Below are 22,174 nucleotides of genomic sequence, written 5' to 3'. Positions count from 1 at the left end.
TATCAACAGCAGGGTCTAATATTAAAGAATGAAAATTGACTGTCAGTTCAGCTGTAATTTTGGAATCATATATCAATCACGGTCTTTACTTCAAAAAGATAAGTAGAGATTATGTAGTTAAAAATGCATGTCTAACGCATGCCCCCCAACTATACCGATTTAAGCGGGACAGTCCCAATTTTGGGTCTCTGTCCCACCGCCCCGCCTATATACACCGGTGGCCGGAGGAGGCTTTCAATCCAGTTCGCAGCCGCTCAGCGGCTGTGTTGAATATTGGTCGGCGTTTAATGAAATTAAAGGAGCTGGCTTGCACGCACCACCCGCCCAATGCCCGTGTCTCAGGTCTTCGTATGTCTGGCTGAGCCTTATGGGAATTCAATTCAATGTGTTGGTTATTTTTAATATGCATGACTGTGCTGACAAAAATAAAGCGTGTTTTAAGTTGCTTGTATCGGTGAGTTCCGCAAAAAGTATTATTTTTTTTTTAAGTGTCTCTCTTTCACATTTTGAAATGTTGGGAGGTATGCTAAATGCATATATATATATATATATACATATATAATATCCGTGTCTGTTATCTCATGCACTTCATAGTGTGTCCCTGAATGGCAGGAACAAAATGTGGTCACCCTAATGTTTATCCTTCTGGAGATACTCCAAGTGAGGTCTCACCAGTGCTCTGTACAACAGTATGAGCACTTCCCTCTTTCTACTGCTAATACCTCTCCCTATACAACCAAGCATCCTGCTAGCATTTCCTGTTTCTCTATTGCATTGTCTACCTACCTTTAATTTCTCCGAAATAATTACCCCTAAATTCCTTTGCCCTTTGTTTTTTATGCCTAAACTACATTATTTTGCATTTATCCAGATTAAATGTCAATTGCCATAGCTCTGACCGTTTTTCCAGTTTAACTAAATCATTTGCCATTCGACTTATCCCTCCAGGACCATTAACCTTGTTGCAAATCATCTAATTTCATATAGAAAAAAAAAATATCATAAAATAAATTGATAAAAACCCACTTTTTCACACTTTTATTTGAAAAACCTTTTACTCATCCGAAAAAGCTAATAAAAAAACGCCAAACAGATTCTACTATTCGTCCTGAGTTTAGAAATACCCAATGTTTTTTGCTTTTTTTTCTGCAAGTATTTGGGCAATAATTACAAGTAGTGTTTTGCTATTTCAAAACCAATTTTTTTCCAAATCTATATGCTATTTTGGGTACCTTTGAAGCCGAGCAATGCAATTTTCCCCATCAAATCATAGATATATATATATTTTTTTTTTAAAACTAGACATGCCAAGGTATTTCAAATGCTGGTATTTAAACCCTTTCCATGCAGTAATTCTACCACCACCCTTTGGCAAACGTTGTAGTAGTACTGTATTTGCTCTATTATAAGACAACCCCCCAAAATTTGAATATTAATTTAGAAAAAAAAGAAAAAGCCTGAATATACTACCCTATAAGAGAAAAAGTTTTATAAGTAAATATTAATTCACATGTAAACAGTTTTTTCAGATTTAATAAAAACTAGGATTGAGAAAAATGCATTTTTTGTTTTTATTTCCTTTTATTTGCCAGTCTGCCCCCCCTGATATGCCACCCTGCCTCCCTGATATAACACTTTGCCCTCTCTATATGCCATTCTGCCTCCCTGATATGCCACTTTGCCCCTATATGCCTTATACCCCCTATACGCCAATCTGCGCCACTGATCTGCTTTATAGCCCCCCTATATGCCCCCCCAAAATTAATGATGCATCCCTAGACTTGTCCCCCATGTTCCAGACTCCCTGGTGTTTAGTAGCAGCAGCTGGTGGGCGGGACTTGGGTAACAGTGGAGTCTGTCTGCGCGCATCGCGCAGACGTTCACTGGCTACCAGACAGGAGGATCCAGGTCTCCTGCAGCACTGTGGGGATCCTCCTCTCTGGCAGCCAGTGAACGTCTACTCTTTTTCTTTATTTATTGTACTCCAGGTGTGAATTTACAGCTTCAGGCTAAAAGGCCACATTTGGGAAGTGTGCTTTTTTCCCCATTTTGATCAGCGTGTGCCTACGCCTTTGAACCCAGCCACTCCAATTTATCCCATTAAACCATTCTTTTTTTTTTTTTTTTTTTTTTTTTATAAGTAGACACCCCTTGAGAATTTTAAATGCTAGGATTTGAAGTCTTTCCAGAATGCGCCGCCATCTTGCGAGTGGCCTGGAGAGCGGTCACAGTGCTTTTGAGGCATTTCAGCGACACCAGACATGGCCCCTGATGCTGATCTCAGTGTTGCTTAACCCCTTAATGACAAAGCCTGTACATGTACAGGCTCAAAATGCATTGTTTTCAGTGGGTTTAGGGACCGCCCATTGTCCTTAAGGGCTTATTGCCTTGGCATCGAGGTATTACAGCAACACCGTTAAAGCGAAGAAATTGATCGTAGATCACTTTCTAAGCTAGTTTAATGCCATGACGTGCCAGGCACGTCATTGGTCGTTAATTGACCATTTTTGCGTGACATGTCTGGCCCATCATAGGTCATTAAAGCATTAAATAGAATGGGTCCAAGTACAGATCCCTGAGGTAGCCCACTGGTAACAATACCTTCCTCCAAATATACTCCGTTGACTACAACCCTCTGTTGTCTGTCACTGCCTAATCCATTTAACAATACTAGCACGTAAACTCAAATATTGTAGTTTCTTTATAAGTATTCTATGTGGGACATTGTCAGAAGCCTTACTGAAATCAAGATACACAATGTCTACTGCACCACTTTGATCAATTTTTTTATAGTCACCCAATCAAAAAAAAAAAAATCAATAAGATTAGTTTGGCATGATCTTCCTGAAGGAAACCCATGTAGTTTTTGATCTTGAAACCCATGTGACCTTAGAGGCTCAACAATCCTTTAACATAATTTCCATTCATTTCTCCACTACTGATATAAGACTGATATGTCACTCCGTCCTCCCGGGTATGCCATATAGCCCCCAGATATCCCATAGTGCCCTTATGGATACACAGACTTGTTTGCAGCACACTGACACAATACTTTTATACATAAATACAGGATTAATATTCACTGCCCTCAGGATTTAGATTCCCCTTCGTTGCCCCCCCTTTACCTCTAACTGCACCTTAAGTTAAGGTTATTAAATTAATTAAATTAACCCTCAGTCCTAAGCATTAAATTAACCCTAAAGACCCCATCAACCACAACTGCACCTAAATTAACCCTAAACACCCCATCAACCACAACTGCCCCTAAATTAACCCTAAACAACCCATCAACCACAACTGCCCCTAAATTAACCCAAAACACCCCATCAACCACAACTGCCCCTAAATTAACCCTAAACACCCCATCAACCACAACTGCCCTAAATTAACCCTAAATACCTCATCAACCACAACTGCCCCTAAACACCCCATTAACCACAACTGCCCCTAAATTAACCCTAAACACCCCATCAACCACAACTGCCCCAAATTAACCCTAAACACCCCATCAACCACAACTGCCCCAAATTACCCCTAAACACCCCATCAACCACAACTGCCCCAACTTAACCCTAAAGACCCGATCAACCACAACTGCCCCTAAATTAACCCAAAGCACCCCATCAACCACAACTGCCCCTAAATTAACCCTAAACACCCCATCAACCACAACTGCCCCAAATTAACCCTAAACACCCCATCAACCACAACTGCCCCAAATTAACCCTAAACACCCCATCAACCACAACTGCCCCTAAATTAACCCTAAACACCCCATTAACCACTGCTGCCCCTAAATTAACCTTAAACACCGCATTAACCATAGCTGCCCCTAAATTAACCCTAAACACCGCATTAACCATAGCTGCCCCCAAATTAACCCTAAACACCGCATTAACCATAGCTGCCCCCAAATTAACCCTAAACACCGCATTAACCATAGCTGCCCCTACATTACCCCTGAACACCCCATTAACCATAGCTGCCCCTAAATTAACCCTGAACACCCCATTAACCATAACTGCCCCTAAATTAACCCCCACATCCCTTTTCAGCAGCAGCCCAAATATTAATTTTATACTCACAGTTAGATGAGTGTCAGCCATGTGGAGGCTATAAGGGGCGGGGCCAATCTGCCCCTGACTGCAAGGAGGGACTGGGAGAATGAAATGGGTGGGCCAATCAGTACTAGGGGGTCTTACTAAAGAGTTAAACATTTCAAACTTTTATACTTCTTATACCTTGATAAATTATTCTTTCCTTCAGAGAATAAAAATAATGCTTAATTCCTCAATCCAGACTCATGGCCCCCTATCATAGCACAGAATAGTGATATATATTCCGTAATACTCATCAAGTGGAAATATTTAGAACATGCCACACAATAAAACAATTATACTTTGGTCAAGCAATAAGATAACTTTTCTGGTACCAGACATGTAGGCAAACAAATCATCAACACGGTAGACTGAAGTAGCTTTTTTGTATAAACTACTTGTAAAACTCCACATAAATGCTATCACTGGCATATTAAGTGTAACACACACAGGGAGGGACTGGAAGAAAGGGGCGGGGCCAATTGGCAGTGACTGCAGGGAGGGAGTGGTAAGTAGTGTAACCCAGTGCAGTTATTCTGTCTAATAACATTGCAGCTGAGTTGTCATGGATACTGACCTTTCCTTCCAGTACCAGGTCACTTGTCTCCTGTAAGCCAATCAGGACCTCTTTGGGACGTATGTCAGTCTTCCTGAGCTAGGGAAATGTTCCTCAGCCTATCAGAGGAGAGGATCTGGGAAGAAACTTCTGGAAGAGTAGAGCTAAGCACTTAAGCAGGGGAGTGAAGTTTCTTAAATGGAGGTGTGTCCTGCAACATCAGCGAGAACGCTAACTGACAACAGCACAACTGCCCACCGACGCCAGTGCAATTGCCCACCGACGTCAGTGGGTAGTCCTGGCCACGTCGTACAAAGCCCATCAGTTCCCAAGTATGGTTATAGATAAATATGAATATTTCTTAGTCCAGTCTATATACCTTTTTGGCAGAGGTTTTCATCTCTGGTTTTCATTCCCTTGGGTGTTTGAAATGCTTTTATTTTAACTCTTTCTATGTCGAGATATTTGAGAAGATAAAGCACTAATTTTAGCACTTGATCAAAATAATATTCTTTTTTGGACTTTTTGTTTTTTATATTTTGCTGGTACTGGATGGTTCCTCTGGTGACATCACTGCATAATTATTTTTAAATGTTAGCACATTTTATTTTTTGAATATTTGTGATTAGAAAGCTGGGCTCCATTGACTTGCATGGTTGAATGCAGTACCTGTATACAACCTGCAAGTGGAGCCAGATTCTCAGGAGGGTCTGGAGAGATTCTCCTGAGGATTCTGTTCAACTTCATCTTGCGAGTGGCAAAGTCACTTGCAGTGGCGGTTGTGACCGCTCTCCGGAGCAGTCATGACGCGTCCTGGGGTGAGTATTTGGTGTCGCTGAATGCCTCGCTATCGAGGCATTTCAGCAACACCATTGAAGTGTAGGAGGTGATCAACGATAAACTCTTTTAAAAGTAGGCATATGGTGGATGTTGACGCCCCGGGGAGGGGCCAGACATGGCCCCTGATGCCAATCGCAGCATTACTGAATGATTACAGCAACGTCGTTTAAACGAGGAAAGTGATCTAAGCTTATTTAATTTAATGACGGTTCAGGACCGTCAAAGGTCGTTAAGGGGTTAAAAGTGCATTTCTAAATATTTGTAGCGAAAGGCAAATATAGTAATTCAGTTTTTCCAGGAATTACCTATTAACAGCAAACTTGGTGATCCCAATGACTGAATGGAAATGCATCCCAGTCAAAGGTTTACTAACATACATAGTGATCTTTTTTAATGTTATTATTTTAGATCATCTCAATCTGTGTATTTATTAATCCCATAACATTTAAAGCCATTTCCTGTTGAGGTTCAACCACCAAAGCACCAAAGCAGTCTTCAAAAGTGGGGATGTTAAACTCGTATCACAGAACTGCTAGGGAATGCAATTTTATTGGTACACTGTGCAATCTGAACTGCTTTCAAATGTTCATATAATTTAATCCTCTATGTCTGTGAGTGGGTTGATTGTAGGGCTGAAACAACTAATCGATAAAATCGATAATAATCGATAATGAAAATCGTTGTCAACGAATTTCATCATCGATTAATCGGATCGATTTTTATCGATTATAAAAAGAGGTTTTTTTCAGAGCAAATGCTCTGAAAAACGCCTCTCCTTATATAATCCGACCTCAAACAGAGATCGGATTATAACACCGGAATCCAGATCCCCCGCAACGCCGCAGGAGACCTGGATTCCCCTCACTGTCGGCCGGTCTCTCACTTCCGTCTCTCTCCCCCTCCCATCTGCCTCCTCCCCCCTCCCATACATCACTCTGCCTCTCTACCCGCCACCGTTACTGACAGGCACTTTCCCTGCAGCTTCATAGAGGCCTCAGTGTAAGTGAAGGTGAGTAACGGAGTCTGTCTGTGCGATGCAGACCCCCACCGGCTGACAGAGAATCATCCTCTCTGATAGCCGGTGAGGGTCTGCATCGCACAGACAGCCTCCGTTACTGCCCTTCACTTACACTGTGGCTTCTATGAAGCTGCAATGAAAGTGCCTTCAGTAACGGAGCCGGGTAGAGAGGCAGAGCGGTGTATGGGAGGGGGGAGGAGTCAGAGGGGTGTATGGGAGCCACCCTCCGATACACCACTCTGGCTCCTCCCCCTCTCATACGCCACTCTGCCTCTCTACCCGGCTCCCTGGTGTCTTGTCAGAAACGGAGGTTCACAGGAGGCAGAGTGGAGTATGGGAGGGGGGAGGAGGCAAAGTGATGTATGGGAGGGGGAGGAGCCAACGTGATGTATGGGAGGAGCCAACGTGATGTATGGGAGGAGCCAGAGTGGAGTATGGGAGGGGGAGGAGCCAGAGTGGTGTATGGGAGGAGCCAGAGTGGTGTATGGGAGGAGGCAGAGTGGAGTATGGGAGGGGGAGGAGCCAAAGTGATGTATAGGAGGGGAGGAGGCAGAGTGGTATATGGGAGGGGGAGGAGGCAAAGTGATGTATGGGAGGGGAGGAGCCAAAGTGATGTATGGGCGGGGGAGGAGGCAGAGTGGTATATGGGTGGGGGAGGAGGCAGAGTGGTGTATGGGAGGGGGGAGGAGGCAGAATGGAGTATGAGAGGGGGGAGGAGCCAGAGTGGTGTTTGGGAGGGGAGGAGCCAGAGTGGTGTATGGGAGGGGAGGAGCCAGAGTAATGTATGGGAGGGGGAGGAGCCAGAGTGGTGTATGGGTGAGTTATAGTGGTGTATGGGTGGTATTATGAATTTTTAGGGCATATAGGGGGTATAAGGCATATGGATATTAGGTATATCAGGGGGGCATAAAACAAATCTGGGGGTAAAAGGTATATCAGGGGGCTCAGTTGCATACCACTGGCATATAAGGAGTATAAGGCATATCAGGGGCACAGTGGCATATCAGGGGGCACAGTGGAATCTGGCATATAAGAGGTATAAGGCATATATGGGGGCAGAGTGGCAAGCTGGGGGTCAGATGTGCATAACTGGGGGCAGTTTGGTAAATAAAAAAATTTAAACAAGGCTTTTTTCTCAGTTTTTATTAAATATGAAAAATAGTTAACATATGAATTAATATTTACTAATAACTTTGTATTAAAACCTAGTTTGAGAAACACTGTGTTTGGGTTCTTGTAGCTTTTATTATGTCAGTAAAATAAGAAGGTGAACAGAGAGAGGCCATTGCAATAAAGAGATGAAAGTGTAAATTGTACGTTTTTTATTGCAATTTTTCTTCAATTTAAAATAATGTATTTTTTTATCCGATTAATCGATTAATCGACAAAATAATCGGCCAACTAATCGATTATTAAAATAATCGTTAGTTGCAGCCCTAGTTGATTGCAAACCTGTGTGTTTTATTAATGCATATGGCAGCATAACTACATTTTGTGATCATATCTAGAGAACTATGGGTAATTGCTTGTATTCTGCAGTCTACGCATTGTGCCAACAAATGTACACTCGCCTTAGGAATTACCAGTACCACTAAGGAACCCTTAGGAATTACCAGTATTTATGTATAAATTGTGTCTTGAATATGATCTTTAAGTTAAAACAATGAGCACAATCTACTTTAACTAATAATACACACATTATTGTATTGTTCTTGTCCATATTGCATACATTATTAAAACATTCCCCGTGTGGGTTGGAAAAAGTAAGTAAACCCCTAAGCTAATTGGAGTCAAGAGTTGGCAAACCTGGAGTTCAATCAATGAAACAATTTTGGAGTTGTGCTTTTAGAGATACTTTTGACATAAAAAAAACATTCAAACATTTTGAGTTTGCTATTCTCAAGAGGCATCTACTGATGTGAATCATGCCTCACTAAAAATAAATCTCAAAAGACCTACAATCGAGGATAGTTTATAAAGCTGATAAGGGTTACAAAGTAATCTCAATTAATTTACATGTTGATCAGTCCACCGTTAGACAAATTGTTTATAAACGGTGAAGATTTAGTACAATGACTACTCTCCCTAGAAGCGTGTGCCCAGCCAAGACGACTCCAACGGCACAACACAGAATGCTCAATGAGGTGAAAAGGAACCGCAGCTAAAGGATTGAAGGAATCATTGGGACTGGTTAACATCTCATTCAAGTGTCTACCATACGCAAAACATTGAACAGGTACGAAGTGGCTGGCAGGACACCACGTAGTAAGCAGCTGCTCCAATGTAATATTGCTGTTTGCCTGAAGTTTGCCAAACAGAACCTTGACGCTCCACAATGCTATTGGGATAATGTTTCATGGCCTGGAAAATATGGATTCCAAGGTTTATTATGGTATCATACAGGATAATGCCAGGATCAGTACTGTGAATGTTTAATAGGTGTGTTCAATAAAGACATGAAACATTATCATTGTTTTAAGCACATTGTGTTTGTTTATACCCATGACTTAGGTGTTTACCAGATCACATTTTATGACCAATTAATGCAGAAAACCAGGTAATTCCAAATGGTTCATTTACTTTTTCTTGCCGCTGTATAGCAAAACAGTGATGGGGGAGTGGGGGTACTTTCCAGCTCTAAACAGGGTGCCAGACCAGTCAAGTACACAGCTCTGTTCACTCTGTACACAATCCATTTGGTATTATAGGTGTCCAGTGGTGTAGCTAAAGCCATCTGGCTCTGGTCATCCTAGCACTGAGTTCCACCAACATATATTATAATCACACAGGTCGATTGGCAGTACAGATAACAATTCTCTTCATACATGATCCAAACATAAACAGCAAGCGTGTTAATCTTTCAAAAACACGGCTGCTGAAAAGGCATTTACCTAAAAAAAAATGCTAAAACTGTAAAATCTGATCATGAACTGTAACAATTAATGTGGACAATTCAGATTTTAAAATAAAATGAAGTATGATTTTGCACTTTTACAGCTCAGTCACATTTCATTTGATGCAAAGGGTCACCACCCTGAGGGAATCCACAGAACAAAATGTGTACAATCATAAGCTGAAGCACCAACCAGCATTCAGTTGTCGATATACAGGCAATGCATTATGTATGAGTTCTACCCACATCTCCAGGGTTGTACAATACAGTACACCAGTCACACTGACTGACATATCGACCTTACATGTGTATGTTGTTAATTATGCATGTGTTCGGTAGCCGCATCAATTTCTGCGCTTCTATCTACATACAACCCCACTGAACACGCCTCTGGGCCGACTGTTATTGCTTCTGTTAATACATATAAAAGAAAGCACTGGAACAAATGGGAAACGGTGAGGAAAAGCCGGTAAACAGTCTCATCATCTTCACCAAGGATACCCTGCATGCTGCCAGTGACAGCTGTACATGCTACACACATGCTGTGCACCTCCAGATCCGTGTGGACATGGTTCAGATTGAGAAAACTGGGCAGCCACCATTAAAAGGAATTTGTCCTACCTCCAGATTCACACGAAAGGCTCCCGGGAACTTCCCGCTACCTGGAGACAGCAGATTCTGGCCGGTTTATAGAACGAGCAGGGAAAGGCTTTTGTTAGCACTCCTCCTCCTTTCCGTACAGACCACTGAAATAAATGCCTCTCAGCTCTCAAGCTTACATTTTCCTTCTCCAGCCTTTCGAACAGCCTCTCACTTTCACTTCCTTCCAGCCTCCTGCTGTCTGAGACCTATTTTTTCCAGCTTTACTTAGTAATGTATTTGTTTAACTCCTCATGTCCCAATCATTTTTTTCTTGCTTTCTCTGTTTCCATATCGCATCGTAAATTATCTGAAATATTTAAGTATTTACACTGAAGGTGGTGTGAAAATGTATTCTGTTTGTAATTGAATGCTATTTACTAATACATGTGTATTAGTCCCAGGGGTTTTTTGGTACCTCAAAGTCCGGAGCAATTTTGCCATTTTTGCGGTATGTCGGTTCAGCGATTATTCCCCTTTCCTGCGAATAGTGTACCCACATAAACTATATATTGTTTTTCTCAGGGAGAGATAGAGCTTTCTTTTGATACCATAGTTAGATGATTAGCTGAAAATTTAGGATGAGAAATTTAGTAAAAAAAGTTGCGAAAAATAGAAAAAAAAATATTTCTTTATATATTTTCTCTCTGAATCCTCCAAAAATTAGGCAAAGTCATGGAAAATGCTCTCCAAGTTTATCAATTCACGTGTCCTGATTTCAGAAATACCTAATTTATATAGAATTTCCATACTTTCCCAGCGCTTATAGGGAACAAACTATAAGGTGTACGTTATTCGTAGAATTTTTACATTAGGTATGATGGGATTGCAACTCTAATTTTAAACAAATAAACCAGAAATACCCACAAAAGTATATATTTTTGTAAAGCAGACAACCTAGACTATTGTATCAGGGGTATCTGGGCACTCTTCACACAGGTATTTGGCCACCAATCACTGTCAAAGGTGGCCTCGGAAATTAGTTCCTGCGCTTTTTTTTCACCAACACTTCTGTGTTGCTTAGATTTTTTTGCACATGGTATGTGTTACCGCAAAGAAACCCGCCCACAATTGTTTAGCTGCCTCTCCTTATTAACCCCTTAAGGACAATAAGGGTTATTACTCGTAGTATATTGTGGGACAATGGCTCTTTTAACGTTTTTCAGTGTTGCTGTTTAGCTGTGATTTTCTTCTTTCTCATTTCGTGCTCCCACACATATTATATATTGTCTTTTTCAGGACAAACAGGGCTTTCTTTAGATACCATTTTTATTATATCATCTAATTTACTATAAAAAAATGATAAAATATGGGGATTTTTTGTTAAAAAATTACCTTTTCTCACTTTTTAAACAAAAAACTCTTACTCATCTGCAAAAACGAATGAAAAAACCTGCTAAATAGATTCTACTATTTGTCCTGAGTTTAGAAATAACCAATGTTTTTATGTTTTTTTTTTGCTTTTTTCTGCACGTTCAAAACCTTTTTTTCCAAATCTGTTAATTCTGCCCCCCATGTGCCATTTCGGGTATCTTTAAAGCTGGCCAATGCAATTTACCCCATCAAATCATATATTTTTAAAAACTAGACACCCCAACGTATTTGAAATGCTGGTATTTTAACCCTTTCCATTGCACTAATTTTACCACCAGCCTTTGTGAAACTTTATGGTAGTACATTTTTTTTGTATTTTTTTTTACACACGTTGTACTTCAGGTATGAAATTATCGCTCCTGGTATACGTCCGTGTCAAACAACACCCAAATATGTGTTCAGTAACATCTCCTGAGCACAGTGATACCCCACATTTGGTTATTTGGGAGGTAAAAGGCCACCTTTGTGAGGTGTGTATTTTTATGCCATTTAGACATCTGATCCTACTGCCCCCATGTCCCATGCATTTTTTAATACGAGACACTCTATGGGCATTTGTAATGCCAATATTTTAACTCTTTCCTTGCTGGAATTTTTGTAAAGATAAAGAATTTTAGGACTTGCTTATTAAAAACTTTTTTTTTGTGACAGTGGGGCTTTTTACATGTTACCATATTTTTTTTATTTTTTTTTAAACATTTTTGAACAATATTTTTTTTTTTTCCTCTCATTAGTGAGCTGGGCTCCATTGACCTTGCATGGTTGGATGCCGTACCTGCATTCAACCTGCAGGAGGAGCTCGAGAGTTTTCAAGAGGGTCAGGATAGACCCTCTGTGAACTCATTTTCTATTGTTAATGCCATCCTGTGAATGACGGCAACGTCATTCACAGGATGGCACTTGTGGTTGCTCCACGGAGCAATCACAAGGCGATCGGGGTAGGGGTAGTGTTACTGACATGCCTCTATATCGAGGCATGTCAGCAACACAGTTTATGCTTAGGAAGCGATTCCGATCGCTTCCTAAGCTGTTTTAGCCGGCCGGCCATTTTTCTTCCGGGGGGGGGCTTTCCTCCCCGGATCCACGGTCAGCCTCACTTGTGAGGCTTCCGTGGATGCTGCAAAGCCGCCGATCGTGGCGATGCAGCTATTTAACGGCAGCCCGTACATGTACGGGCATTGTCGTTATCTCGTTGCACGGCAACCCCGTACATGTATGTGGATTGTCGTTAAGGGGTTAAAGAGATACCTCACATCTTTAGTTGTTTTTTTCTTTCTAGAGGGCCATATCCACCCCTTACATATAGTACCCTATAGGGTAGTATTTTTTTTATACCTGTGGCTTAACGGGTTTGGGTGTTGTGAACGGGGGCAGAAGGGTTATACTTTTTAGATGTTGTCTTAGGGCAATGGGATGTAAGGCTTTTTTTTCTTTTTTTATTATCTTTTTTATATATTTTTTTATAATTTTTTTTTATTTAAATGCACCGTTATCAGTGCAGTATGGTTAGAGGTCCTCTTAGGGACCTCTTGAACATGTTGTTAATGCCAGTGATGTCACAATGACATCACTTACCTCACGATATTGTTTTTTTTTAATTATTATTTATTGTATTATTTTAGTGAATTTTTTTTATTGTTTTTTGAAATCACTAACAATTTTATTTCTTTTTTTTTTTTTTTGCTGATTCGTTTCTCACTGTGGGAGAAGAGTGAGAAACATGGTTTTAAAAAATTAAAGTTTCCAAGAGGGTCTCTCCAGACCTTCCTGAGAACTCCCCTTGCAGGTTGAATACAGGTACTGCATTCTACCATGCAAGTCAATGAAGCCCAGTTTTCTAATCACAATGTGATCAGTAAAATTAAAAAGAAAATAATAATTAACAAATGGTAACATGTAAAAATAATTCTCCACTGATTCACCATCAGGGGAACCTTCCAATTACAAAAAATATATATAAAAAAAGGGAAATATATATATTTATTAAGAGCAAATCCTAAAATTAGCGCTATATATATCTTCAAACAATTCTCACATGGAAAGAGTTAAAATACTGGCATGTTAAATGCCCATACGGTGTCTACTTGGAAAAAAAAATGCATGATTTGATGGGGTAAATTGAATTAGCCCGGTTCAACAATGTCCCAATTAACACAGGGGGCAGGATGACCACATGTCAAATTTCCAATTTGAAAAATGCACACGTCCCAATTATGGCATTTTACCTCCCAATAAACCCATGCGTGGGGTAAATTGGAGTGGCCGGGCTCAAAGATAGGGCATAGGCACAGACCGACCAAAATGGCCTTTTAAATCCCAAACAACCCGACAAACCATGTGGGGTATCACTGAACTCAGGAGATGTTTCTGAACACATATTGGGGTGTACACAATTTGTGTGAAAACAAATTCTACCACAAATTATGGCAAAGGCAGGTGGTAGAATCTCATACATGAAAGGGTTAAAATACCAGCATTTGAAATACCTTGGGGTGTTTAGTTTTCAAAAATATATGGTTTGATGGGGTAAATTGAATTATCCAGCTTGAAAGATGTTCCAAAGAGGAGATAGAGGCAGAATGACCAAATGCTAAAAGTCTGTGTTGAAAACCTGACTTACGCATGTCCCAATGTAGCCTTTTCCCAGCCAAACAATCTGAAACCTTTGCATGTAGGGTATCACCATACTCAGGAGATGTTGCTGAACACATATTGGGGTGTTTGACAGTGACATGTACCAGGACCTGTATATTTATAACTAAATTACAATTTGTGAGAAAAAAAGTGTGGTTGTATAATTAGTGCATGGAAAGGGTTAAAATACCAGAATTTGAAATACCCTGGGGTGTCTAGTTTTCAAAAATATATGGTTTGATGGGGATAAATTGAGTTAACTTCAAAGATGTTCCAAAGAGGAGATGGAGGCAGAATGCAAGATTTGGAAAAAAAGGTTTGGAAATCATAAAACGCTACTTGTTCTTATTGCCCTATAACTTACAAAAAACAGAGCTGCGGGTGATCTGGATCTTAGTCTCATAGGCAGACATATTTGAGGTCTGATTATAAGACGACCCTGATTATAAGACGAAGGGTATTTTTCAGAGCATTTGCTCTGAAAAAAAACTTGCCTTATAATCGAGCAAATATGGTAATTCTGACCAAATTCCCAACTCCATTTAGACAAATGCAGCTCTAAACTTGCAATGAACCTCCACCATGCTTCACTAATGCCAGCACTCACTCATTCTCCTACTGCTCTCAACCCTTTTCGTGAACAAACTGCCTTCTGATACAGCCAAATTTCGGATTTTAACTTGTCAGTCCACATCACAAATTGCCATTTTTCTGGACCCCGGTTCCTGTGTTTTTGCAAATACAGGAGTTACTTGGCCATGTTTCCATGTCACATGTATGGCTTTTTGGCCATAAGTCTTGAACATGAAAACCACTTCTGACCAGACTTCCTGGACAGTAGATTAGTGTACCAGGGTCCCAATGTATATGTGTGTTAGCATAAGTGTGTGTGTACATGTGTATTTTAGCATGCCTGTGGGTATTAGAGGGAGTGCGTGTCAGCATAAGTGTATAGGTGTGTGTGTGTTGGCATGAGTAAGTGTAAGCATGAGTTTGTAAGTGTGTGATAGGGTATGTGTTAATGTGAGAGTATGTGTAAGTGTGTGTATGTGTGTTAGCATGAGTGTGTATGTGTGTGAGAGTTTATATGTAAATAAGTGTGTCTGTATGTTAGTTAATCTCACACGCAAAAGCAACTACAATGTGCATATGATGACCGGGGTTTCCCTTTAAGGTAAAATGGTAGTAATATACAGTTGCTACTTTCTGTATATGCATCTAACATAAGGTGGAATAGTAAGCCAGCAATTTCTTAAATTACACATTTCTACTTGTTTTAAAATGATCTTGAATTTGGACAAATAATAAGGTATCCTTGCTAAGTTTAAATAATGTGTTCCATTGTTTTTAGTGAAATATTTTCACTGTGCCATCCTATAAACACAAGCTTAATATGTTTAAAAATCAGTAACATGTTCAGCAGCAATATAGAAAAAAACATTTCAGTAGTTGATAATAGTAGATAATAATTCAGCTGCAATTCCCTACAGTGCTAAAAGATAATTTATAGTGGAACAAGAACTACTCGTGTTGTTATATATACACATACACAGTATTAATAGTGAGAATCTAATAGAGAGAAATATATACTGCAGCCACTAGGTGTCATCAAATCTCTTAAAATTACATCTTGGCTCCTAGAAACTTCAAACTTAAATCCCACTAATTATTATTGTATTTTCTGCTTCCTGCTTTGTTATAATGAGTTCTGCTGATCCTATAAAAGGAAACTACATCTGCATTTATTGTGAGTATACTGTTTTTTTCTTATTTTTGTAGTTATAAACTACCCATGTGAATATAGACCTGTCAAGTCATGAATGGACTTTTTGGCCAATTTAAGTTTTACAATTTTGTTCATCAGAATGCATATTTAACAAGGGTAGCACCGTTAATGCTAAAGATAAAATGGCATGTTGCAAGAAAACTGCACTGGTATTAAAACTGGTATGATGTCCTCTGGGCATTATGATTGAAATGTATCATTTTGAAAGATTTTTAGCACATAATGTCCCCCATACTGCACTCCTATAAGAATCTACCCACAATTAGCTATATCTATTTTCTGAACTGCTTTGCCCTAACATGCCTCAAAACTCCTTGGTTTTATTGAGAATCATTTTTGAGCTCCTCAAACAAAAAGAACTTTGTGGATATTCTGATATTTAATGCATTTCCCACAGCTAACTCATCTCAAGATTGTTTTTAAAATTTATAAATTTTAACTAAGATTGACGTTATTCTGTCCTGGAGTAAACCCGATATGAAAGTCAGTAATGAGAATTCAGAGGCTCGCAATAGCATGCTAGAAATAATCCATACTTGCACTCTTGGAGTATATTTGTTATATGAAAATGACATACAACTTTATGTTCAAGTTATCTCATGACGTTTTTTTCTACTAAGGTACATGCTGAAATCCATATGGCTCACCTTATTTGAAATTGTTGAATAGTATTTCTGACACCAGTGTTTCAATCAGCTTTAATGGCAATAAAGTCATGAGGTGCCACCCATAAGCTCAACTGGCCACCAACTTCTCCAAGGTGAATTGCCAGGTTTATCTGATTTATGCCACCATGGAAGACACTGAGTATATACGTTTTGACGTGCTTGGTCACTAGTTAAATTTTATGTGGCCACAGACAGCAGCTCCTAAAATTAGACCCACACTATGGTGGGCAAAAGTCATTTGATTAAGATCCATCCAATGTTAATTTTATGTGCTTCTCGGGAAATAACATTTTCATCAAACTTTTTATTCTTCAGATAAAAAAAATACAGCTACAGTAAAAATCAAAAAAAGATTTAGTTCCCTCTTCGCATTGTGTTGTGTTTTAATCTGTCAGGCTCACTTTTTCTTCTTTTACATGAAGCCTTGTTACACTAAGCTTAAAATCCCCAAAGATCACACATTATTTCATATGAAGATAAAACTATACAAACTTTCTTTGTAAATACCTTTAAAGGGATATTGTACACAAAACAATGATTGTTTCAAAATGTAATGCTGAAATTTAATAAATACCGTATTTGCTCGAATTTAAGACGAGGTTTTCTTTCAGAGCAAATGGTCTGAAAAATACCCCTCCTCTTGTAATCGGGGTCGTCTTCTAATCAGACCTCAAATGAGGTCTGACGATTACACTGAGATCCAGGTCCCCCCGCATCGCTGCAGGGGACCTGGATCCTCCTGTATGGTAACCTCAGCTGCTGCCGGCGTCTATCACCGAGCGTCGGCGAAAGTGCCGGCAGCAGCCGAGGTTGCATACCCGCGTACCTTCCTACTCCCGGGATAGCCCGCCCACTGCGGAGAAGCAGAGCCGGTTGGGGAGATTACTCCAGAAGCAGGACCCGAACTCGGCGGCACTGTGCCGTACCAAAGCAGATCTGGTAGGCTGCTTCAATTTTCTGGAGGAGGCGGGGCCTAGCGGGGTCACACTGCGTCATGCTGAAATCCTGTGGGAGCTGCAGAAAGTACCTGCTGAGGCATCACGGTGAGTGAAGTGCCTGAGTGGGTATATTAGTGTCTGGGTATCTAAGTGTCAGAGGGTGTAGGTAAGTGTCTCAGTGGGTAGGTAAGTGTCTGGGTGGGTATATTAGTGTCTGGGTATGTAAGTGTCCCCCTATATGCCACTCTGTCCCATGATATGCCTTTTAACCCCCTATATGCCAGAGTGGCATATACGGGTATAAGGCATTTCTGGAGGCAGAGTGGCATATAGGGGGTTAAAAGGCATAACATGGGGCAGAGTGGCATATAGGAGGGTATAAGGCATGCCTGGGGGCAGATGAGCATAACCGGGGGCAGGTTGGTAAATAAAAGGAAATTAAAAACAAAAAATAGTTTACATGAATTAATATTTACTGGTAAAACTTTTTTCCTATAGGGTCGTCTTATAATCAGGCATTTTCTTTTTTTCCTAAATTAATATTCAGATTTTGGGGGGTCTTCTTATAATCGAGCAAATACGGTATATGTGAAGCATAGAAGGGATTGACTTATGCATGATAGGTGTGATGGGAGTGAGTTGTGATGAGTGATAGGTGTGAGGGATTGAGTTGTTATATCTGATGTCTGGTAAGAGGGAGTCACATGACATGTGATAGGTCTGATGGAGTGAGGTAACAGAATGACCTGTCATACAGGGCCCCAAGGTAGACAGAGATGGCTCCAGTCTGGCTACCAAACAAAGATGGCTCAGGCAGTTGTCTACATATACCTGTTTATTAATGTTAATTCAATTATGCGGATATATAAGGCTATGTTTTACAACAATAAAACGTTCCATTTGTTCTTCACAATCATGGTGGTCGTGACTACTTTTGTGATCTAAGACAAAGATCCATCTATTAGCCTTTTGAGGCTGGAGACTATCCTGAGGGACAGCCGAAGGATTCATAGGGTATCTATAACCCTAACTAAGCAACCCATTACAGGTGTGTATATTGGTTACCTGGGGGCAAGAGTGTGTAAGTACATATGTTAGTGTGTTGGTTAGTATTTGTGTGGGTATGTTTGTAATGGTTCACGTGTTTTAGTACAAATCTTCTGTATTGCTCATAGTTTTCGGATTAAAATCTAGGAGTAACATAAAAGAGAATACATAAAGAAAACAATTGTGTAATATGTCACAGTAGTGAAACCCCCACTACATAATATTGCACTCATGGAACAGGTGATTTTTTTTTTTTTGCCTTGAGTGCAAAATGCTCTCAAGTTAAGTAATCTTGAAATAATGAATGATGTTCAGCTGAGAACCTCAGTCAGAAAGATACAGTAGGGCAAAAAAGTATTTAGTCAGCCACCAATTGTGCAAGTTCTCCCACTTAGAAAGATGAGAGAGGCCTGTAATTTTCACCATAGGTACACTTCAACTATGAGAGACAGAATGGGGGGAAAGAATACAGGAAATCACATTGTAGGGTTTCTAATGAATTAATTGGTAAATTCCTCTGTAAAATAAGTATTTGGTCACCTACAAACAAGCTAGATATCTGGCTCTCACAGACCTGTAACATCTTCTTTAAGAGTCTCCTCTGTCCTCCACTCGTTACCTGTATTAATGGCACCTGCTTGAACTTGTTATCAGTATAAAAGACCTGTCCACAACCTCAAACAGTCACACTCCAAACCCCCCTATGGCCAAGACTAAAGAGCTGTCGAAGGACACCAGAAACAAAATTGTATACCAGCACCAGACTGGGAAGACTGAATCTGCAATAGGCAAGCAGCTTGGTGTGAAGAAATCAACTGTGGGAGCAATTATTCGAAAATGGAAGACATACAGGACCACTGATAATCTCCCTCGATCTGGGGCTCCACGCAAAGATCTCATCCGTGGTGTCAAAATGATCACAAGAACGGTGAGCAAAAATCCCAGAACCACACGGGGACCTAGTGAATGACCTGCTGGGACCAAAGTAACAAAGGCTACCATCAGTAACACACTACGCCGCCAGGGACTCAAATCATGCAGTGCCAGACGTGCCCCCCTGCTTAAGCCAGTACATGTCCGGGCCCGTCTGAAGTTTGCTAGAGAGCATTTGGATGATCCAGAAGAGGATTGGGCGAATGTCATATGGTCAGATGAAACCAAGGTAGAACTTTTTGGTAGAAACTCAACTCGTCGTGTTTGGAGGAGAAAGAATGCTAAATTGCATCCAAAGAACACCATACCTACGGTGAAGCATGGGGGGGGGAAACATCATGCTTTGGGGCTGTTTTTCTGCAAAGGGACCAGGACGACTGATCCGTGTAAAGGAAAGAATGAATGGGGCCGTGTATCGTGAGATTTTGAGTGAAAACCTCCTTCCATCAGCAAGGGCATTGAAGATGAAACGTTGCTGGGTCTTTCAGCATGACAATGATCCCAAACACACCGCCCGGGCAACGAAGGAGTGGCTTCTTAAGAAGCATTTCAAGGTCCTGGAGTGGCCTAGCCAGTCTCCATATCACCCCATAGAAAACCTTTGGAGGGAGGTGAAAGTCCGTGTTGCCCAGCGACAGCCCAGAAACATCACTGCTCTAGAGGAGATCTGCATGGAGGAATGGTCCAAAATACCAGCAACAGTGTGTGAAAACCTTGTGAAGACTTACAGAAAATGTTTGACCTCTGTCATTGCCAACAAAGGGTATATAACAAAGTATTGATATGAACTTTTGTTATTGACAAAATACTTATTTTCCACCATAATTTGCAAATTCTTTAAAAATCAGACAATGTGATTTATGGACTTTGTTGTCTCATTCTGTCTCTCATAGTTGAAGTGTACCTATGGTTTAAATTACAGGCCCCTCTCATCTTTGTAAGTGGGAGAACTTGCACAATTGGTGGCTGACTAAATACTTTTATTTTTATTTTTTGCAAAAAGTAATGTGCTATGGAATGATACTTTTGTTATTGGACTAACAAAAGTAATAACATAATACCGACACCTAAACCCACACACCAGGACAGGCTCTGCCACACCGACATCCAAACAAACACAGGACAGGCTCTGCCACACTGACACCCGAACACACACAAGACAGGCTCTGCCACACTGACACCCAGACACACACACCAGGACAGGCTCTGCTACACTGAAAACCAAAAACACAGAAACAGCAGGACACAATCTATGACACAGACATATACATCAGGATGGATTTTTCACACTGCATTGTCGCTTATGCACCCCTTAGTGTTTTTGCCCCTTGTGTATTGATGCCTCAGCCAGCACCCTTTTAGTATTGATTAATGTGGTGCCCACACACTTGTATGATTGCCTCCAGCCAGCACTATTTGTATTAATGCCCCCAGCAAGCCCGTCCCTTTATTTTTGATTTATGTGATGGCCCCATCACATACACGCATTAGACATGCATTGTTAACTACATAATTAGTACTTATCTCTTGTAAGTAAAGAATATGATTGAAATATATTTTCAAAATAACAGCTAAACTCTCAGTTTCTTTAATATCAGACCCTGCTGCCGATATATATATTAAATCCTGCTGCCGATATATATATTAATATTAGCCCCTGCTGGTATAGATCAGCACAGTAACACACAAACCCAGCTTTGCATGTATAGATCCATTGAAATTCACTTGTAAACTCAGCACTGAAGGTATAGATCAAATAAACAGACTCATAGACATATATATTTGCAGGTATACAATAATAATACATGAAAACATAGTATTGCACGTATAGATCAACTGGAAAGCACATGTAAACTCAGCACTGAGAGTATAGATCAAATAAATACATGGAAACAGCATTGTAGTTATTGCTCAGCTGAATAAGACATACAAACCCTGTATTTGCAGGTATACATAAATAATGTATGGAAACATAGCATAGCAGATATGGCTGTACAGAATAACACAAAAACCCAGCATTGCAGGTATAGATCAATTGGAATTCACATAAAAACACGGCATTAAAGAGATAGATAAAATCCCCTAAATTACAGGCATAGATCACAGGTTGCACACCCCAAAGCCAGCCCTGGCATCCGCACTGCCCACATAGAACCTAACCAGCACCCAGATAACACACATAGGATTTGCCATCTTTGTCCCCAAACAGCCCAGCACAAGTCAGCTTTGTCCCCAAACAGTCCGGCCTGTGCCATCTTGGTCCCCAAGGCTCAAACACCCTGCTACTGCCTTTCCGCAATTATACATCTGATACACGCAAACACTTTTACAGTCACTCACTCACTCACTACTTCACTCTTTCATTCAGACAATGCATCCACACATTAATTCATACTCTCACTCATTCACACAATGCATCCACACATTAATTCATATTCACTCATTCACACTTGAAACGCTGGCACCACGACAGAGGTAGAGGCCTCGTGGAGGAGACTCTCTCCTCTGCGTCAAAAAAAAAAAGCATTTGAGGCTGCCCGGGACTTAAAGTCCCATTGCGGGACTGTCCCGGGGAATCTGTTGGGTGGTTCCATATTCGGTGAGGGGGCAACAGGGGGGGGCAAGGAATAACCTAGGGGGGGCAATTACCCCCTGTAGCAACGCCACTGTGGACTGGCCAAGCATGTCTACAGACCTAAACCTTATTGAGCATCTGTGGGGCATCCTCAAACAGAAGGTAGGGTAGCACAA

The 22,174-nt window shown here is 40.6% G+C and overlaps 1 protein-coding gene across 1 annotated transcript in view; it reads right to left on the bottom strand.

The window, feature by feature from the left end:
• The window catches only part of TMEM150C (transmembrane protein 150C), an 86,411-nt gene extending 76,213 nt beyond the window's left edge, over positions 1–10,198 (bottom strand). The window contains exon 1 of the mRNA XM_053463096.1: positions 10,026–10,198. The gene's annotated coding sequence lies outside the window, so the exon portion shown is untranslated. The remainder of the gene's footprint in view (positions 1–10,025) is intronic.
• Positions 10,199–22,174: the final 11,976 nt, after the last annotated feature.

This window comes from Spea bombifrons, chromosome 1 (assembly GCF_027358695.1).
Source record: "Spea bombifrons isolate aSpeBom1 chromosome 1, aSpeBom1.2.pri, whole genome shotgun sequence".
NCBI classification, from domain to species: domain Eukaryota; kingdom Metazoa; phylum Chordata; class Amphibia; order Anura; family Pelobatidae; genus Spea; species Spea bombifrons.
The sequence above is the reverse complement of the archived record's forward strand: the minus strand, read 5'-3'. Positions and strand labels throughout refer to the sequence as shown.